The sequence below is a fragment of the Protomyctophum bolini genome (genome assembly GCF_963924005.1).
Source record: "Protomyctophum bolini genome assembly, chromosome: 20".
In the NCBI taxonomy this organism is placed as follows: domain Eukaryota; kingdom Metazoa; phylum Chordata; class Actinopteri; order Myctophiformes; family Myctophidae; genus Protomyctophum; species Protomyctophum bolini.
In genome coordinates this window covers 6,299,580-6,306,115 of record NC_137881.1, presented here as the reverse complement: position 1 = coordinate 6,306,115, position 6,536 = coordinate 6,299,580, and positions in this window count along the sequence as shown.

Sequence of the window (6,536 nt, the reverse complement as noted above, 5' to 3'; positions counted from 1 at the left end):
ATGCTACTGCCATTCTCGGCCTGCTTTATGATATGAACAATATGACCATCACAACCATAGCACTTTCAATATCAAATGACACTGATCATCCCCTGTTTTCAACCTCATGCCATCTGGACAAACTAGGCATACTAGGCAAGTTATGTGATAGAAGTGATAGTAGGATGAATCTAACATGGCTAAAATGAAGTTTGAAGTTACAATGGGTTTGTATAGGAAGGGGGCAGTTACATGTAGGGCAGCTAAAATGAATATCGAATATCTAAATACTGAATCAAGCGACTTAAAAACTGTCTGGGGTGTTCACGTAAGCCTGATGTATAAATGACCCAGAAACACAGACACAGAAATGTAGTGGAGTCAAAAGTATACAATAGCTTCTTTAAAATGTATTAGTGAAGTGAAAGTATCCATAATACAAACACTCAAGTAGGTACAGTAGACTACAGATACTCAAACAATGTACTTAAGTAGGCCTACAGAACACGAGTAAATGTAGTTAGTTATAGTTAGTGTCCCCCACTGGTCCCGTTGTTTGGTACCTACTGGCTACTGCTATAGTGAATGTCTTACCATGTGTTGTATAGGAGTCCTGTGCGTATGAAAACACCATATCCTCCTGGACTCATCTATGTCTTGAGGTGTGGGTTTCTTCGTGTGTGTGCGCGTGTGCGTATGTGTGTGCGTGTGTGTGTGTGTGTGTGTGTGTGTGTGTGTCGCAGGTTGAAACTCAAGAAAAGTTGAAAAGTGGAGACTTAAAATGTGCAAGAGGACAGGATGGAGGCTTGAGGAAGATTGATCTGTGTGTGCTCGTGTCTGTCTGTCTGTCTGTCTGTCTCTGTCTCTCTCTCTCGCTCTCTCTCTCTCTCTCTCTCTCTCTCTCTCTCTCTCTCTCTCTCTCTCTCTCTCTCTCTCTGTGTGTGTGTTGGGGGGGCAGGATGGGCCTCCTCACAGTTATAGAACCAGAGTAGATAGAATTGCCAATACTGTATTGTTGCAAAACTGTAAAGGTTGATTCATGCAGCCCAAAATAATAATTGAATGTCCCCCCGGGACGCAGACTAGTGAAAATAGCAGATTTACCAACCCACAATGTGTTGCTCTGCAACGCGTTGTGGGCTTGTAGATCGGCTATTTTCACTTCCGCATAAAGTTACATTAATTAAGTTTAAAGTTACATTAAAGGCTCATAGCGCTACGAGCTTGTAGGTCTGCTATTTTTGAAAAATCGAAGAACGACTGACATAGAAACATAGCTTTTTCTGAAAACTGTCAGGATGTAGAAGACATTTTTAGAATTGTAAAAAGAAAATAATCGATTTTGCGAACCACAAACGGGTCCCCAGTGTTTGGGGAAACGGTGCTCTATTCTATGCTATTTATTTCTATTATTGTTCTCCTCTCTCCTCCTCTTCAGGATGTGAACCAGCTGTCACCCCCTCTCTCCAGGATCTCTCTCTCTCTCTCTCTCTCTCTCTCTCTCTCTCTCTCTTAATCCTGTTTGATTTCATGTCTCTCTCTCTTCTTTCTATTCAGTTCCACTCAAAGGGGCTGCATTGGCACGGGGGGGGACATTATGTTTACATTGCCAAAGCATGTGTCAAAAAGTGTTCTTTCTCTCTCCTCTTAATCTCTCTTCAAATATCTCTCTTTCTTCCTTTTGTGCGTGTATAGCAGGGTGGAATGGTGTCTGGTGTCAGGTTCCGATTCTAACCACTTCATTCAATTCATTCGATTCTCAGATGAACTGAGTATGCAGGACCCCAATGGAAACTAGCTGAAAGGCTTCCTTGGATGCATCCTTTTAGCAGAACCTTGTATTGTACTTCCCTATGCTTGTCCATGCAAACTGTCGATAAAGTATTCAATCAATCAAGCAAGCCAATCACCTTCTCTCCCTTTGACCTGATGACAGTGACAGGTGAGTTTTCAGACCCTTTTTTAAAGGAAACCAGTGAGCTGCTTGTTTTGAGGGAAGGGGGCAGGGCATTCCACACTTGAGTGGCAGTGCTGTGAAATGTGAATTTAGTTCAATTTACCCATATTTGTTCTGAAAATGGATGGCACCAGATCATTATTTACGCTCCCTCTAGTATTATGGCTGTGGGAGTTGCTCACCTTTTTGAGGTAATCAGTCAATAAGTGGTAAATGTAAATGGACACTGTGGGCATGGATGGCAGAGCTGCATTTACAATCTTGAATGCTAGTCCCATTTTCAGTTGTTCAACTCTGTCTTCAACACTGAGCCAACCTATGCTATGAAATTGTGTTGCACAGAGGTGGGTCATGCCGTCATGGGCCCTAGTCCTAGCAAAAGTCTGGGAGGTCTGGAGCTTATTCTTTTGTGACATTCAGATGTTGGAATACCAGGAGGTGCATGTACTGTACACAGTATTGTGTGTGTGTGTGTGTGTGTGTGTGTGTGTGTGTGTGTGTGTGTGTGTGTGTGTGTGTGTGTGTGTGTGTGTGTGTGTGTGTGTGTGTGCAAATCCATCTAAAAAAAATTGTGGAAAAGTACATTTTCTCCTGTAATCTAATTCAAAAAGTGAAACATTAATAAATTCTGAAATTAAAGATTCTTTTTTGTTTTCGTCTTGATTGTGGGCCATGATCATGAGCTGTATATGCCATAATTTATGGCATGTACACGGCTCCTGAAAAACCAAAAATTCCATATCTCAAAATAATAGAATATTGCATGAAGAGACAAATATTTATTATGATCTATCATCAATGGAACATGGCATGCTCAGCTGCACTGTTGAGGTATTGTTATGGAAGCCCAGGTTTGCTTTGATAGCAGCTGTAGGCTCATCTTTATTATTGTGTCTCACACCTTCCTCTTGACAATAGGTCTATAACATATTGTCTCTGTCAGGTCAGGGGAGTTGGCTGGTGGTCAGTAAAGCACAGTATTACCATGGTCAGTACACCAATTCGTTTTGGCAAGTAACTAAATTAACTTTTTAATGTAATATTACCTTTTTTCCCCAGTAGCAATATAATTACTTTCCTATTTCATTCTATTTTCCAAAACTAGTTCCTATTTTCTAAGCTCATAGCGCTCATTTCAAAGCTCATATGAGATCGTAAAAATGTGGTGCAAATCTTTGAATATGTATTCTTTCAAAGTGAATGTTTTTAACTCGGGTATAAATGGTGTAGAGCAGGTACTATACAGACTGTGGATGTGGAAGGGACAGGGTGTGTAATTTTAACAAGTTACTTTTGGCAATAAACAAAGTAATGTTTTTTTAATGGGTAATATATTACCGCTTGAGTAACTTTTACAACACTGCATGGGATGCAGGTGCCAAGTCCTGCTGGAAAAGAAAATCATTATCTCCATAAACTAAAGCTCGTCATACCGAAACAAAGTGCTCTATAGTCCAAAATATCCTAGTCTCTGTTGACAGAAAGAGGGTGCTGTTTTTCCAATGGGTACCCAGATTGAAAATATCCTGATAGATGGATGTGTTGACTCTGGACTTGATAAAAAAACACAGTGGACCAACGCCAGCAGATGACAGGACACCCCAAAATCACTTCACACTGGAATACATGCACGTTTGAAATGTTTATTTATGTCTGCATAATCAGAACTATACAGGAATACCTTGTACAAAGCTAGGACATAAACACTAACGGTGCAGTCAAACAATGGGAGAACAGCCATTTACAAAGTCCATAGAAGGCCAAAACGCTGTTACTGTACATACAGTAGCGGTTTATCTTTGGGTGCAACATGGTCTTCTGTGAATGTAAAGCCGTCCGTGCACGCGTGTGGCCGAGGAACGTACAGACATATAAAGATGCCATTGCCTAGCCCTCATCAATGGTCAAATAAATATTTGATAAGGAATATAATATGCAATCGATAAGCTTATCAAAACGTATTAACTATTAATGCATGAATCAATAATTCACATCCCTAGTTGACATACTTCGATGCTTGTCAAACACCATGATAGAGGAAACAACGCCTCCTCCAAATTGAGCGGCTATACCTATAAATTATAGGCTATAAATAATGGCCGATACTGAGCATTAACAGCTTTACAAATTACAGCTTTGCACTAGTTTTTTCCTCCCTCTCTCCGCTTTAATTTTATTACCTATGCTGCTACATTGTCTGAAGAAAAAAAAAAATTCAATATTATGATAACGATAATTATTATTATTATTATTTAGGCATTTAGCAGATGCTCTTAATCCAGAGCGATTTACAATAAGCAAAAAGCATGGCAATGCATCACATAAAATGATAGGTACATAAAAAGTAGTTAAAACATGCGTAAGCTATAGAGCATAACAGACGTGGAATATCTATATAATTAAACTATACATATAAACTATACATACTATAAAGTGCTATGACTACATAAAATGCAATTCTGTATAAAATGCTATCTAAGTCTACATAAAGTTCCATCTAATTATTGTTCTCAGTGTTGGTTTCCTTCTATGAAATTTACAACGAGAACATCCATCCAACATCCATTAATTAATATTTATTAATTTATTAATTAATTGTATTAATTCTTTATACAACTTTCTGGAAAAGTTATGAATTATAATGTTACACTGATACCTTGAACTGCCATCCTGTTTTAAATGTTCCATGTGTATTATGTGCCTTTTTTGTGTTTTTGCGTTTCATGTTACCTGCCAGCAAACTAATAAAGGAACCTGAACCTGAACCTGATGACTTGCTGGAGGCCTGTGAACTCTACAACGAGAACATCCATGACTTGCTGGAGGCCTGTGAAATCTACAACGAGAACATCCATGACTTGCTGGAGGCCTGTGAACTCTACAACGAGAACATCCATGACTTGCTGGAGGCCTGTGAAATCTACAACGAGAACATCCATGACTTGCTGGAGGCCTGTGAAATCTACAACGAGAACATCCATGACTTGCTGGAGGCCTGTGAACTCTACAACGAGAACATCCATGACTTGCTGGAGGCCTGTGAAATCTACAACGAGAACATCCATGACTTGCTGGAGGCCTGTGAAATCTACAACGAGAACATCCATGACTTGCTGGAGGCCTGTGAAATCTACAACGAGAACATCCATGACTTGCTGGAGGCCTGTGAACTCTACAACGAGAACATCCATGACTTGCTGGAGGCCTGTGAAATCTACAACGAGAACATCCATGACTTGCTGGAGGCCTGTGAAATCTACAACGAGAACATCCATGACTTGCTGGAGGCCTGAGGAGACCCGCCCTGCAGCTGTCCCAGGACGTCAGAGACCTCCATTGGGTCCAGGTAAACGGCCCAGATGAAGCTCTGAAGGTGGTGAAGAGGAACCATAGCTTCTCCTGCACTAAACCGAACCAGCTGTCAACAGCATCAGCGAGCTGTCTCTGTATGACCCGGCGGGCTCAGAACCCGGAGTGCAAGCGCACATTGAGGGAGATGAAAGTGTTGCACGCTAGCAACACATCGTTGAGGAGACCGCTGTCTGTTGGCGAAACACCCTCCTTCCACGGAGGAAGAAGACCAGGGAGAGGAAGAGGGGAGCCCTGCACAAGGGCCACGTGCAGAGCAGCCTGCACAGCCTGCACCGCCTGCTGCTACCGCCTGCTGCTACCGCCTCTAGTGCATCAATGCACCGAGACACAAACAGGCCAAAGTTCCACATCCCCTTCAGGGAGTCTAAACTCACTCTGTACCTGCAGAACTACCCGAGAGGGGGCGTGGCCATGCCTCCATGATCGTTCATCATCAACCAATCAGCCTCCGTATCCGACGAAACAACGCTCAACGCGCTCAGGTTCTCTGCTCTGGCCCAGAAGGTGGTGGTGCTGACCCAGAAGGTGGTGGTTCTGACCCAGAAGGTGGTGGTTCTGACCCAGAAGGTGGTGGTGCTGACAAGCAGACCTCTTCCCGCGGTGCTCTTATTCCTGATGGACCACGCCCCCAGTGGAAGTGGACGAGCTCTGGGATTGGCTGAGAGAGCGGCCTGGAGGAGGATGGTGAGAGTGCGTGAAGATGAGCAGCGCATGGGAAACACCTTTGATGATGATGATGATTTTACACTACAAGGAAAACAAATGGACAAAGGAAACAAATCAACCAAAGTACATCCACAACAGGATCGAAGGTAACTTACAATACAACAAATGACAAAACCATAACTTAATGGCAAACAAACAGGTATAGGTAAAGGAACATACACTCTGAAGCAGAAAAGGAACTCAACTTACTTAATGCATCATCAAGGTGGACACGGTTGTGGTGGTGAACCCTTTCTGCTCACTGTGAGTGTTCTGCCTATAATAGGCCCACCACAGGTGTGCCTAATTGGGCCCCACCCATCACTAAGTGAACTGATCTACTCTACTGATTGTCGATTCTGCTGTGGTCTGTCTGTCTGTCTGTCTGTCTGTCTGTCTGTCTGTCTGTCTGTCTGTCTGGGTAGGAATGGTCACTTATTGGCTGTTGATGGTGACGTAACTAAGATCAATACCGGGTCAAAGGATTTAGAACAGCAGTTGTAATAGACATGAGTTAGTAGCA